This window comes from Carettochelys insculpta, chromosome 15 (assembly GCF_033958435.1).
Source record: "Carettochelys insculpta isolate YL-2023 chromosome 15, ASM3395843v1, whole genome shotgun sequence".
Taxonomy (NCBI): Eukaryota; Metazoa; Chordata; order Testudines; family Carettochelyidae; genus Carettochelys; species Carettochelys insculpta.
The window spans coordinates 18061144-18073026 of NC_134151.1; the positions used below are offsets into that span (position 1 = coordinate 18061144).

At 45.6% G+C, this 11883-nt stretch overlaps 1 long non-coding RNA gene across 1 annotated transcript; it reads left to right on the forward strand.

The window, feature by feature from the left end:
* The first annotated feature begins 3671 nt into the window (after positions 1-3671).
* Positions 3672-8181, forward strand: LOC142021155 (uncharacterized). The gene is made up of 4 exons (XR_012647603.1): positions 3672-3689; positions 4400-4558; positions 5301-5461; positions 8168-8181. It is a non-coding gene; the product is annotated as an uncharacterized LOC142021155 (long non-coding RNA).
* Positions 8182-11883: the final 3702 nt, after the last annotated feature.

The window sequence follows — 11883 nt, forward strand, 5'->3', positions numbered from 1 at the left end:
AATTGTCAGCATAATCTGCTGGAAGAGTCATAACTGCCGAAATGAAGACAAAGCAACGGGTTTGCGGAGGAGGCAAAAAAAAATATATGTTCAGTCAAACATTGTAATAATGTCACTCAGGGGGGTGTATGAAAACAGATGATGGATCTATGTGATGGGAAAGTCAGATCAGAGATGGTGGAACAGATTAGGCAGATGGTTTGCTGAGCCCACTGCTTATTATACTGATCTTTATCATCTCTGTGATTCCTTGTACTGCTCCTGCAATACCCATCCATCTGTTGGTGGTATCCTGCTGTTGTGATTTATCATAAAGTTAAGTGTAAGATCTCCAGGGTGGCGCTGTGTTTTTGTTATGAGTGTTCAGTGCCTTGCACAATGGGACCTGATCTCTGATTGGGACATCTAAATACTATGCAGTGTAAAGACAGAATAATAGCTTGTTTGCATTATTGCACTGTATTTTGATGTGATTGCTGTTAAGACTCTTTAGTTGCCTCACTCATGTTTAATTCCATATTAATTATTTTTGAGTACTTTGGTGGCACCTAAAGGTCCATTTATGGTCACAAGCTTAAACCCCATTTGCTGTGTGGACAGACATGGTCACTGGCCATGTGGGCTTGCATATTCTGCTTTCTGTATAATGGTGAACTTACATTTGTTCTTTCTTCATTGTTTTCTTTAACCGAAATCATGATTATTAATACTTAGTGTGTTCATAGCACTTTAGAAGAATTAGCTAGTTCTCTAGGTCTCTCCATGCCCCTGTGACTTAGGGAAGGATTATCCTCATCTCTTCAGGTGGCAAAAAGCATGCAAATTCCATATGAAAGAATAGCTTTTTCCTTGTAAAATGAGCAGATACAATCCAGGTGTCACCCAGGCCTGGTTTACACCTTAAATGTACATCAACCAAGCTACATCTGTCAGGGCTGTGAAAAATTTCAACTTCCTATGGGAAGTAGTTGATTGACCTAACTCCCACTGTAGACATAGCTAGGTGGATGGAAAGAATTCTTCTATTGATCCACCTACAGCCTGTCAAAGGGATGAATTTATTACCTCCTTCCATTGGTGTAATAAATGTCTACACTACAATATTACAGCTGTGCAGTTACAGTGTTAATATTGTGCTACTGGTGCATTGTAGTGTAGAGATCTCATGAGTAAGGCTACACCTTGAGAATGGGTAGTGCTGGTAAAAGTCATGGACAGGCAGCCCATCTGTCCACGACTTATCCCACAAATACTCCTGACTCACTTCTGACGTGGGTGAGCCCAAAGCACCAGCTGATTGGCAGAAGCCCCAGTGTGCCAGCAACTGCTCCAGCGACTGCCAGTGAGTGGTGCCCTGGGGCCAGGTGCTTCATTCTCCTGCCTGGACTGCTGTTGGAAGTAGCTGACCTGTGGCTGTTCTGTCTGCCCCGGGACCTCAACTCAGGGAGTCTCTGGGGCTTGCTATGTTGGCTTCTGCTTGGGTGATCCCTAGAGCCAGCTGCCTAAGGCTGCCAGTTGAGTGGCCAGTATGTCTGGCCCCAGGGCTGTAGGCTGTGGGACCACCTGAGCAGTGGGTCCTAGGATCAGCTCCACTGGCTGCTGCAGAAGTCCTGGAGATCACAGGATGTCATGGAGTCCATGATCTCCATGACCTCTGGGACAAACACAGAGCTTTACTCAGGAGAAATAATCCATTTGGAGCATCCACCCATGATGCCATTTTTAGTTATCCTTCAGAATGGAACTACACTTTAAAGGTCCAAATATTGGTGCCATTCACTCTTAGAAAAGAGACAATTGAGTGGAGTAAGCAGAGATTTATAAAACTAAGAATGGTGTGGAGAAAGTGAATAGGAAAGTGTTATTTACCCTTTCGCAAAACAGGAGAATCAAGGGTCACCCAATGAAATTAATAGGCAGCAGGTTTAAAACTAACCTAGAGAATTACATTTTCACACATTGCACAGTTAACCTGCTGAACTCCTTGCTGGGGATGTTGTGATTTTGGGTTTAAAATTAGGTAAATCCATCAACAGGTCCATCAATGACTATAACCCAAGATAGTCAAGGACACAACTCCACACTCTGGGTGTCCCTAATCCTATGACTACCAGAACCTGGACTGGGATGATGGGAATGGATCACGTAATAATTAGCCTACTCTGTTCATTTCTTCTGGAGAATCTGGCACTGGTTATTATCAACAGACAGGATATTGGCATAGATGGACCGTTTGTTTGACCTATTAGCATCATTCTTATGCCTTCCAGAAGATGAATTTGGAAGGGCTGAATCTGGACTCACTTTTCACTGAGAAGACAGAACAGTTAGGGAGCTTGGTGAATTGTCCAAGCCCTTTCAGAACTGTAAGCAACAGTATGTCTGTCTGCATCTCTCTCATTCGTTCTACAGAGAGGAGGGCCTCTGTGTAGCAAGACAGCCTAAGAAAGAGACACTGAGGGAGATCTGAAAAATATTCTTTAATTTTAAAAAAAGTCTGCGCTGCAAGTTTTTTCTTATTGCAGCAGGTTCAGAAAGAATGTCTGATTTATTCTGTGCTTCCAGCAACAAACCTGGCCTTGGAAAGCATCACTTGCATTCACAGCTGGGTTGTTTTTTTCTTATGGTAACAGAAATAGAACTTCCAACAGCTGAATGTCTGTGCATGCCCGCTCTGTAGACCTTCTGTTGGAGCCGAACAAGAGAACCCTGCAGGGCCTCTCCTTCACTACGCTTTATAGTGATTTTGCCTCCTCCATCTTGTACATTAGTACAAACTGACTTCCTCCGTTGGAAAATGTTATTTATATTTTATGTACAGTCATACCTGGTGTTCTTGTCCTTTAATAAGAAACGTGAAAGAGGAAAGGGATTTAAGTCATGGGGGTGGGGGGGAAGGAGAGTAGGGGAAGAAGAGGAAGGTCTCTGGAGTTATTCCAGATTTCCTGTAACATGGGAAACTTGGGTCATGTAGGTCATCCACGTGGCCAAGTTATCTTGAAATAATAGCAGTTGTTTTGAGATAACTTTGGCAGCATCTAAATGACGATCACACTATTTTGAAGTAAACTTGAAATAATGGGTGTCTTATTTCAGTTCTGGTAAATCTCATTTGCTGAGGAACAGTGCCTATTTTGAAAGAGGCCATAATGGGCGGCAATGGCAGTATTTCAAAATAGCGCTGTGGACCCAGAAATACGGTTTCAGAATAGCTGGGTGCTATTTTGAAATGCATTTTGTGTGTAGTTGTGTAAAGATATTTCAAAATAGCCATTTCAGAATATCTTATTTTGAAATAGGGATGTTGTATAGATGTAGCCACAGAGACAGGCCAGTGATCCCAGTGTTTCCTGTCTGGGCTCAGGGAAATGTGAAGTGAATGGTGGTAGACCTCAGGGTAGCCCTGCTGTGGGAGATGGATAGATCTTACACACAACCCCTTTCCTGCCATAAAAAACATCATGAAATAGACTGTGCAGGCAGGCCAACTGGCTATTGAAGTTTCATGTTTTGTGTTATATGTTCACAAAAGGGCATATCATTCTGCATGTATTAAAATTGTCCAGTCTGACCCCTGTCTATGTCTTCACTTGCCAGTGGGACAGAAATTCAACCACCTACCCTTGTAGATATTTTGAGGAAATCCCCTTTAAATTCCTGACCATCACTTTGGAACAACCAAGGAAATGGTAAGTATCAGAGGGTAGCCATGTTAGTCTGTGTCCACACAAACAAGAAGTCCTGTAGCACTTTGTAGACTGACAGATTTTTTGGAGCATAAGCTTTCATGGACAAAGACCCGCTTTGTCAGATGCATGCCTGGAAATGACCGCTCCCTAGAAAAGCCATCCCAGGTTTACACCGACCACAATGGTTGGTGGGTCAGGACTGTGGCCGTTAGGCTGGTGCCATGTGGGTCTTTATACAGTGCAGATGTGGTCAATAAAGTAGTTTCGTACTTTGCTATCAAGTCTCAGTGCTTTGATTTTAAGGTGATTTCTCATTTACCTATAAAGCACTATCAAACCCTTCTTAAAATCATGAACTTATTCAAGTCAAAACCTGCCTCCAAAATTGCACACATACATTTTGCAAATGTACCTAGTGTTTGCATGAAACTTGTATTTGCAAATGAAAATCATGTCACTAGGTGTGTCATAATCTGAGCCTTGTGGGATATTTTCAGACACTGGAAATTTTGATTCTAAGTTTCTTCAAGTTTTCAGTGAGGACGATAATGTAGTCCAGAAAAATGACTGTATTTTCAAATTTCATTGTCACAACAGAAGAGAAACACATTGCTACTGTGTTGCTTTTATATCTGTGTCAATGAGATCTTTTGTCACTGATGAGAATTATTGTGCTAAACGTTCCCTTTATTTTATCTCTTTTCAATCAGTGATTCTTCCAGGTTTTACGGCAAGGCTTGGAGGCTCATCAAAGAAGAGGAAGATCGTGCACTTTCTCAAACAGGGATGCAGCTTAGGAATCAAGACACTACAGAAACTGACCTAACACTGTAGGATTCTGCAGTGGAAGCTTGGAAAGAGATCTACAGGTAGCTATTCATAAAAGTACAGGGTGCATCTTATAGGAGCTCTTTTATGTTTTCCTTCTTGCTCTAGGCTGCGAGCATCTGGTGTGCTTTGTCCTTGGTTAAATAGTAGCTCTGAGGGAAGGAAATGCAAGGGGAGCTATTTTATAGGCAAATGTGTGCAAGTAACACCTATTTATTCTGCAGCAATGCCTTGCTTCTGCAGTTGGGCAATAAGATGTCACGAAGTTAGATTTGGTTAATAAATGGAAATGAGCACATGAACTATAATCTGCTGCTTCACACTGTAGGTGCTGTTAGTCTGTACAATGTGTTACCAGTGCTGCATGTGTATATTTGGTCATTACATAGTAATTTTTGATTTTCTGGCTGGTGCTTTGTGTTTTCTCACTGATGCCTGTTCTTCTGCATTAAAGAACAAAATGCGATACTGTGAAATGTCACCAGGCTTAGTTAGAGCCTGGCTAACTGTATTCTGTACCTAGAAGTTTGGCTTCAGGCAGAGATGCTCAGATGTCTTGTACTGTGATGACTCTCTTTGCAGTTTCTGTTGCATCTGCTAGCTTATTATTTACTTCCATCTTTCTGCTATTCACTTTGCAGCACTTCTAATGTGGGCATGTAGAATCCACATACCTAGGCATGCAGGGGGTGAGTGGTTCAGAAAATGCTATACATATGACAATGCAGTGAGGTCAGTACTACTTCTGTTTGTAATGAGAGATCTAAAGGATTAACCTTAAAGTGTCTTTCAGGATCTCACTCCTAAAGAGGTAGACTGAAGAAGGACTCCCACTGGGATTCACATTGTGAAGGGTCAAAAAATTCAGGGCCTACAGAAACACTTTGCTTTAAGGGGAACTTGAATGGTCCTGACTTATTGCCTCTGGCTCAACAAACTTCAGTGTAAGTATTCTTCAATAAGAAATAGAAAATCAGCTACAAAGCAGTTTGCAACAGACAAGAAGAAAAGCTTTGATGGAACTCCTATGACCAGAAACTCCAGAGGGGTAGGGACTCTCTGTCCTTCCTGCGCTGGTGAAGAGGGAAAAGCGCTGCCAATAAAAAGCTTCAGTTGACCAAGTCACCCATCTAATTCCAGCTGAGAGATGGTCCTAATAGTATCTGAACTGGATTTTAGGGTCTCCTAGGGTTTGAGAAAGAAGAGTTTTTGACTTTGTGGGAAATAGCTCATGACCAAATAGCCAGGGCTCTGCTCAGCAGTCCTAAATACTCCTTGTAAAGAATTTGTGGTGAGAGCCACCACAGAGTGAGAACTTTGCTGTGAAAAATATAGAGGACAGTGGTAGACCTGGTGAGGCCTCATCTACCTCATACTTTTATTAAAGCTGGGTCAGGTGGTAATACCTCCACATGGGTCCAGGCAAACAGCGTCCTTGGGGCTGGAGAAAGACCTACAAAGAGACACTTCAACTGCTGCTGCTCACTAATCCAAATCATGAGTGGGATTTGATGGATGTATAAGGTTGTGAGGCCTAGGGACTGTGGGTTATTCATATTAGCATGCAGAGGTGGAGAACTGCCAAATTTACCAGAGTAGGAGAGAGTCAGTTGCATATGTAATCCAATGGTGAGTTTTCCCTAGCGTGCTTACCTCTTTCCCCTAATTCAGATTTCACTGTCTACACACAGTCTGAGTGCCTGTGAGTGGGGACCTTCTGCCTGTTGAGGGCACACAGGGACGGTGCATTTTGTTTCCCAGGTATCTGGGGGATGGTCTCATGCTGGCTTGGTTATTTAAAAGAGACCCAAGATCTTTTGAATCAGTGCCCTTATTGGCTACGTCTACACGTGAAGCCTACATCGAAATAGGCTATTTCGATGAGTAACGTCTACACGTCCTCCAGGGCTGGCAACGTCGATGTTCAACTTCGACATTGCGCGGCACCACATCAAAATAGGCGCTGCGAGGGAACGTCTACATGCCAAAGTAGCACACATTGAAATAAGGGTGCCAGGCACAGCTGCAGACAGGGTCACAGGGCGGACTCAACAGCAAGCCGCTCCCTTAAAGGGCCCCTCCCAGACACAGTTGCACTAAACAACACAAGATACACAGAGCTGACAACTGGTTGCAGACCCTGTGCCTGCAGCATGGATCCCCAGCTGCCGCAGCAGCAGCCAGAAGCCCTGGGCTAAGGGCTGCTGCCCACGGTGACCATAGAGCCCCGCAGGGGCTGGAGAGAGAGCGTCTCTCAACCCCTCAGCTGATGGTCGCCATGGCAGACCCCACTATTTCGAAGTTGCGGGACGCACAACGACTACACGGTCCCTACTTCGACGTTGAACGTCGAAGTAGGGCGCTATTCCTATCCCCTCATGGGGTTAGCGACTTCGACGTCTCGCCGCCTAACGTCGAAGTTAACTTCGAAATAGCGCCCAGTGCGTGTAGCCGTGACGGGCGCTATTTCGAAGTTAGTGCCGCTACTTCGAAGTAGCGTGCACGTGTAGACACGGCTATTATGGCCATTAGCCAGCTGGCAGAAGGGTTGCTTAGTATGAAGACTTAGTATGAAGACGAATCAGCTTCCTGGTAATTCTAAAGAGGGAGTGGCTTCCTCTGGCCGAGTGTCCAGAAGGAAGAACTGTCTGTTAATTACAGCAGGGGTCTCAAACTTCATTGCACCATACCTCTGTCTGACAAAATAAATAAATAAATAAATAAAAATTACTACGTGACCCCAGGTGTGGGAACCAGAAGCATGAGCCAACTCAAGCACCCCTACCTCAGGCAGGAGGGCAAAGCAAAAACCCAGTGGGGCCAAAGCTCAAGGGCTTTCAGCCCCAGGTGTGGGACCTGTAACCTGAGTCCCACTGCCCAGGGCTGAAGCCCTCTGGTTTTAGCCCCAGCAGAAAAGATAGGACTTTGGCAAGTCTAATGCAAGTCCTGGGGACTCCATTAAGATGGGGTGGTGACTCATCATTTGAGAACCACTGATTTACAACATTAATTTGTTCCCTGGGAAACCCTGGGTTAATTCCTACTTCATAACAGACGTGTACATTGCTTTCTCTCTCTTTGTGCCTCATGTCCCAGTTTGTACAGTGGAGATAGTAACACCTCGGTGAGGTGGGGAAATGCTTTGAGGAAAAATACAGTGAAGACTGTGAGATACACAAGTGCTATGCCAGTGGGGTCATGTAAGCACCTTAGAATGCCAAGAGAGAGCGGACACATACCAGGTCAGCAAAGGAAAAGGCTGAAGGAGCAGTAGAAAGGAGAGACTGACTGATTATTTTTAGGCATAACAGGAATTAGAACCAGGGGTGAAAGTAACATATTTCTTATGGGTACTGTCCTTTCACAGCCTGCCTTCAGGGTGTGATATAAGAGTACCTGTAAGAATTCTAAGTGTAGGATGGAGTGTGGAGGGCTCAGGGCAGAATAGTGAGTTATGGGGGGTTCAGGAGTCAGGGCAGGAGATTGGGGGTGTGTGTGGGGTGCAGGAGTCAGGGCAGGAGGCTGGCAGTGGAGGGGGAGCCTTGGGGCTGGGCTGTTGGCCTGCTGTTTGGAGGCACTGCTGCAAGGAAACCAGCAGCAGTGCAAGAGACCCCCTCACCTGCAACTCCCTTCCTCTGGTTTCTTCCCAGGGGCTGCCAGCAACAGCACACACCACAGACTGCACGTGCACCACCTGGCATCCACAGAGGGGGCAGCAGGATAGGAGCGGATGGACCAGTAGCCAAGCTGGGAACACACACACTTCCCTACTGCATGGTCCCAGCCAGACCCTTTCACATCTGCCTGCCTCAGCCGGCTGCAAGTGCCAGGTTACTAGTGACACCCTGCAGCAGGAGCCCCCAGCGTGCATTGCAAGCTGTGCCACACATCAGCTGGCTGTCATCCCCATCAGAGGGACATCGTGATGGGCAGACAGACCCCATGCTGCCAAGTGGAGGGTTAATGGGAGTCTGTGGGCTTAACTGGCCCCAGCCCAGGACATGTTCTGCAGATGTCAGACATGGAAAGAGGCTCTGAAAGGAGGTGATGGGGCAGTTCAGGGCTGACTAGGAAGAATAGCAGAGGTCCACTCCCTGATGTGAGGGAATTAGGGTTGCAGCTGAGAGCCTAAGCTAGCCTGTTACGCAGCTGAACTTCCTGCGAGAAGGGATGCCTAGGTGCTGGTAGAATGGCCAAAATACTAGCTGGTTGAAGAAAGACCCTGAATAGAAGGATGGAATCTTGCCAAGGGTTTTTTTTTTCTTGATTTCTTTTGGATCTTAACAACCTGGAAGGGGCAGGGCTGAAGATAGAGAGACTAGCGCTGAAGACCATGTAGCTAAATGAATTGTGTCCCACACAGAGGTGCCACAGAAGCAATCCCAATCACAGAAGCATGTGTTATTCTGATTCTGCTAGCTCTTTTTAAAAAATGTGTGTTGGCTCTTTTCACTCTGACAACCGGAACAGCCCCAGCGAACCAAGGACAATGCACAGGAAGCCAAACAGTGCAACTGGAAAAGACCAATCTGATTACTAGAGCTGACATGTGCTGGGAGGTGGGGGCGGCAGGGTCTGGACTTGACATGCACGCAGTGTGTGGAGCACTGCTGGAGGGGGCAGAAATGGACCTCTTTCAGTTCTGTCCACACACCTCTCAGATAATGGTCAAAGAGCAATGGAAAAATGACAGGCCTTGTTTTGGCAATGTGCAACTTAATGAAAATATAAAAAAGGCCTTTGTTGTCACTGGAGACAATGCTCATCTGTCCTCTTCTTGGGACTTTTTGCTGTTTTCAAGTTTAAAGAATGACTTTTACCTCACCTGATGGATAAGTGATATGACCTAAACTCCTTCAGTTAAGTTCTTTAACCTTTTCACTGGTGCTAGTGTGCAGTCCTAAGAGCATGAGAACTGCTTTGCAGGAGCTGGCTGAGTGGTCCAATCTAATCCAGAAACATGACTCTGATGACGATCAACGTCTGCTGCCCCAGAGCTGACCTAAGAACCACTCCCAAAGTGGCACAAGGACATTCCTGGGCCACACTGGGATCTGTAGAATGACAAGTTTTGAGAAGCAAGTGCTGGAGGGATTTTGGTTTTGGGGAAGAGTTCGCAATGTCTTACCAAGTAGACGACAGAAGGGAAAGGTTGGGGAATAACTGTCATAGAGTGAGGCCATAGAGAGCCCCCATCACACTCTTACATATGTGATACTGTGAGCATTTTTTTCAGACCCCAGTTTGTGAGCATCTCATGGCTGAAGCATGAACATTGCCAGTTCTTGTTACTTGTATCCCAACTTGCACTACACATTCACTTCAGGTCATTTTGTAATGTTATTTACCCCTATATCTCAGTGGCAATGAGTTCGGAAGGTTAATAATACATAGCATAAAGAATATCTCTTCTACCTGTTCAATTTTATTGTCTGATCCTGAGGCACATGGAACAGCCACTGATTTTGGGGGAAGATATTGCCTCCACACAGAAAGGCATGAACAAAACTAGGCGGGTGACTGTGTGTGGACAGGAAGTCTCCTGTTGCAGTGAAATCTATCACCTTCTAACTCCAACTATGACAGAGGGCACGATGATAATAGCAACCATTACAACCGACTGCAGAAGTAACCAAAGTGGGTGGAGACCCAGTGCAAAAGAAGACATAACTCCAGCCCCAAAGAGCTAACAGCATAAAGCGGGGTGGCTAAACTTACTGACTCTCTGAGCTGCATATGATAATCTTCAAACGTTTGAGAGTTGGGGTGCCTGTGGGGACTCGGGGCTTCAGCCATGTGGGACATGCCTGCAGGGTCTTGGGGCTGCTGCCGCTGAAGCTGCAAGCCTGAAGACCCTCCCCCACGCTTCCTGCTGGACCGTAGCCCCTAGCATCACCACCTCACCTTATCACAGGGCAGAAGCCCTGAGCTTCCCCAAAGTGTCTGGCAGTGGGAAAATGGGAGTGGGTGGGTAACTGCAACTGTAAAAGAACCATGTGGCTCATGAGCCGTGGTTTGACCACCTCTGGCATACGCTGTCAAGGAATGAGAAGGGGAAGATGAAAGGTGCATCGTACAATCGCAGTATTACAGGGTGGTTGGGAGTATAATGTGTTGACTTTCCTATTATTTGTCTCTTCCCATTTTAGTTACACAATAGGATCCTAGTGTCAGCAGATTTCTTGGGGGGGGTTGTTGCGGTTGAAGTGGGGGAGGGAAAGGTGGGAATAAGGAGGGGAAAAGAAACTGACAGAGAAATGGCACTAGAGATGGAAGATAAGAGGTGTAACCAGGGCAGCAAAGCTGAAGAGCTGTAGTGACGGGAGAAGGGGCAGGATAAAAGGGAACAACAACTAATGGCAACAGAGCAAATGGGAAAAACAACATAACCAGTAAATTTGACCCCGATGGCCTAATGCCCTGGACTTTGCCGGCACTATGTGCACAGTGAGTTTGGACTCTAGAGGGCATACGTTAGAGGCAAGAACTGTGAAAGCGATTCCCAGATAGCTCCGAAGAGGGAACATGGGAGGGCGCGGTGCCATAGAGTAGCCCTTACTGGGAGCCTAAGTTACCCTCTGCTTTTTTGGCTGTAGCTGGCATTGGGTGTTTTGAGAATTTCCATATGCAATAGTTACAGAACTATAACAGAATGTGCCTTGAGGCCTTGCTGGCCCAGGCAGGTTCTCAAAGGAATATTTGATATGTGGTTCTTGCTTTTCTTAGTCACCCATCTAGGATAGGGATCCAGGCAAACAAAGTCAACATGGATTCAGTCCTTCTGTGTCTAAATCTAGAAAGTGTTATATGTAATGTGCACCCTGTCTCTGAACAGATTCTTTGTAACAAGCTGCGCCCTGCACCCTCGAACCCTTAAGGATTTAGGGGGAAGGACATCCAGAACCAGCATGCTAGGTTACCTTCGAATCACAGAGCCCATCAGCACACCAGCTCCAGGGGGAAAATGTTACCTCCAGTCCAAAGAGTTTAAGAACCAGTCCCAGCTGGCTTTGTGAGAATTAAGACTGAGGGATCCAACCTTGAGTGAGACTAGTAGGTGTAGTTGGGTTCAGATGCAGGGCCTTTTTAATCAAAATGCCTTTCAAAGCAAAGGAAATTAGAAACTGGGGTTCCTGTCTTGACTCAGGATTAATTATGTACTCCCTGTCAATGAGAAAGACATTACACGCTGGGGCGGGGGGGAAGGGAAGTAACACATGCAGAGATGAAACTTGGCTCCTCATTATCACTTTGCATATTATCTATAATTACATACTATGCAGACAGTAACATATTGCATCTAAGGGATTTGAAACAATACCACTGAAAAAGCTATTGCTCAGATTAGAGAAATAGCTCTTCTGTT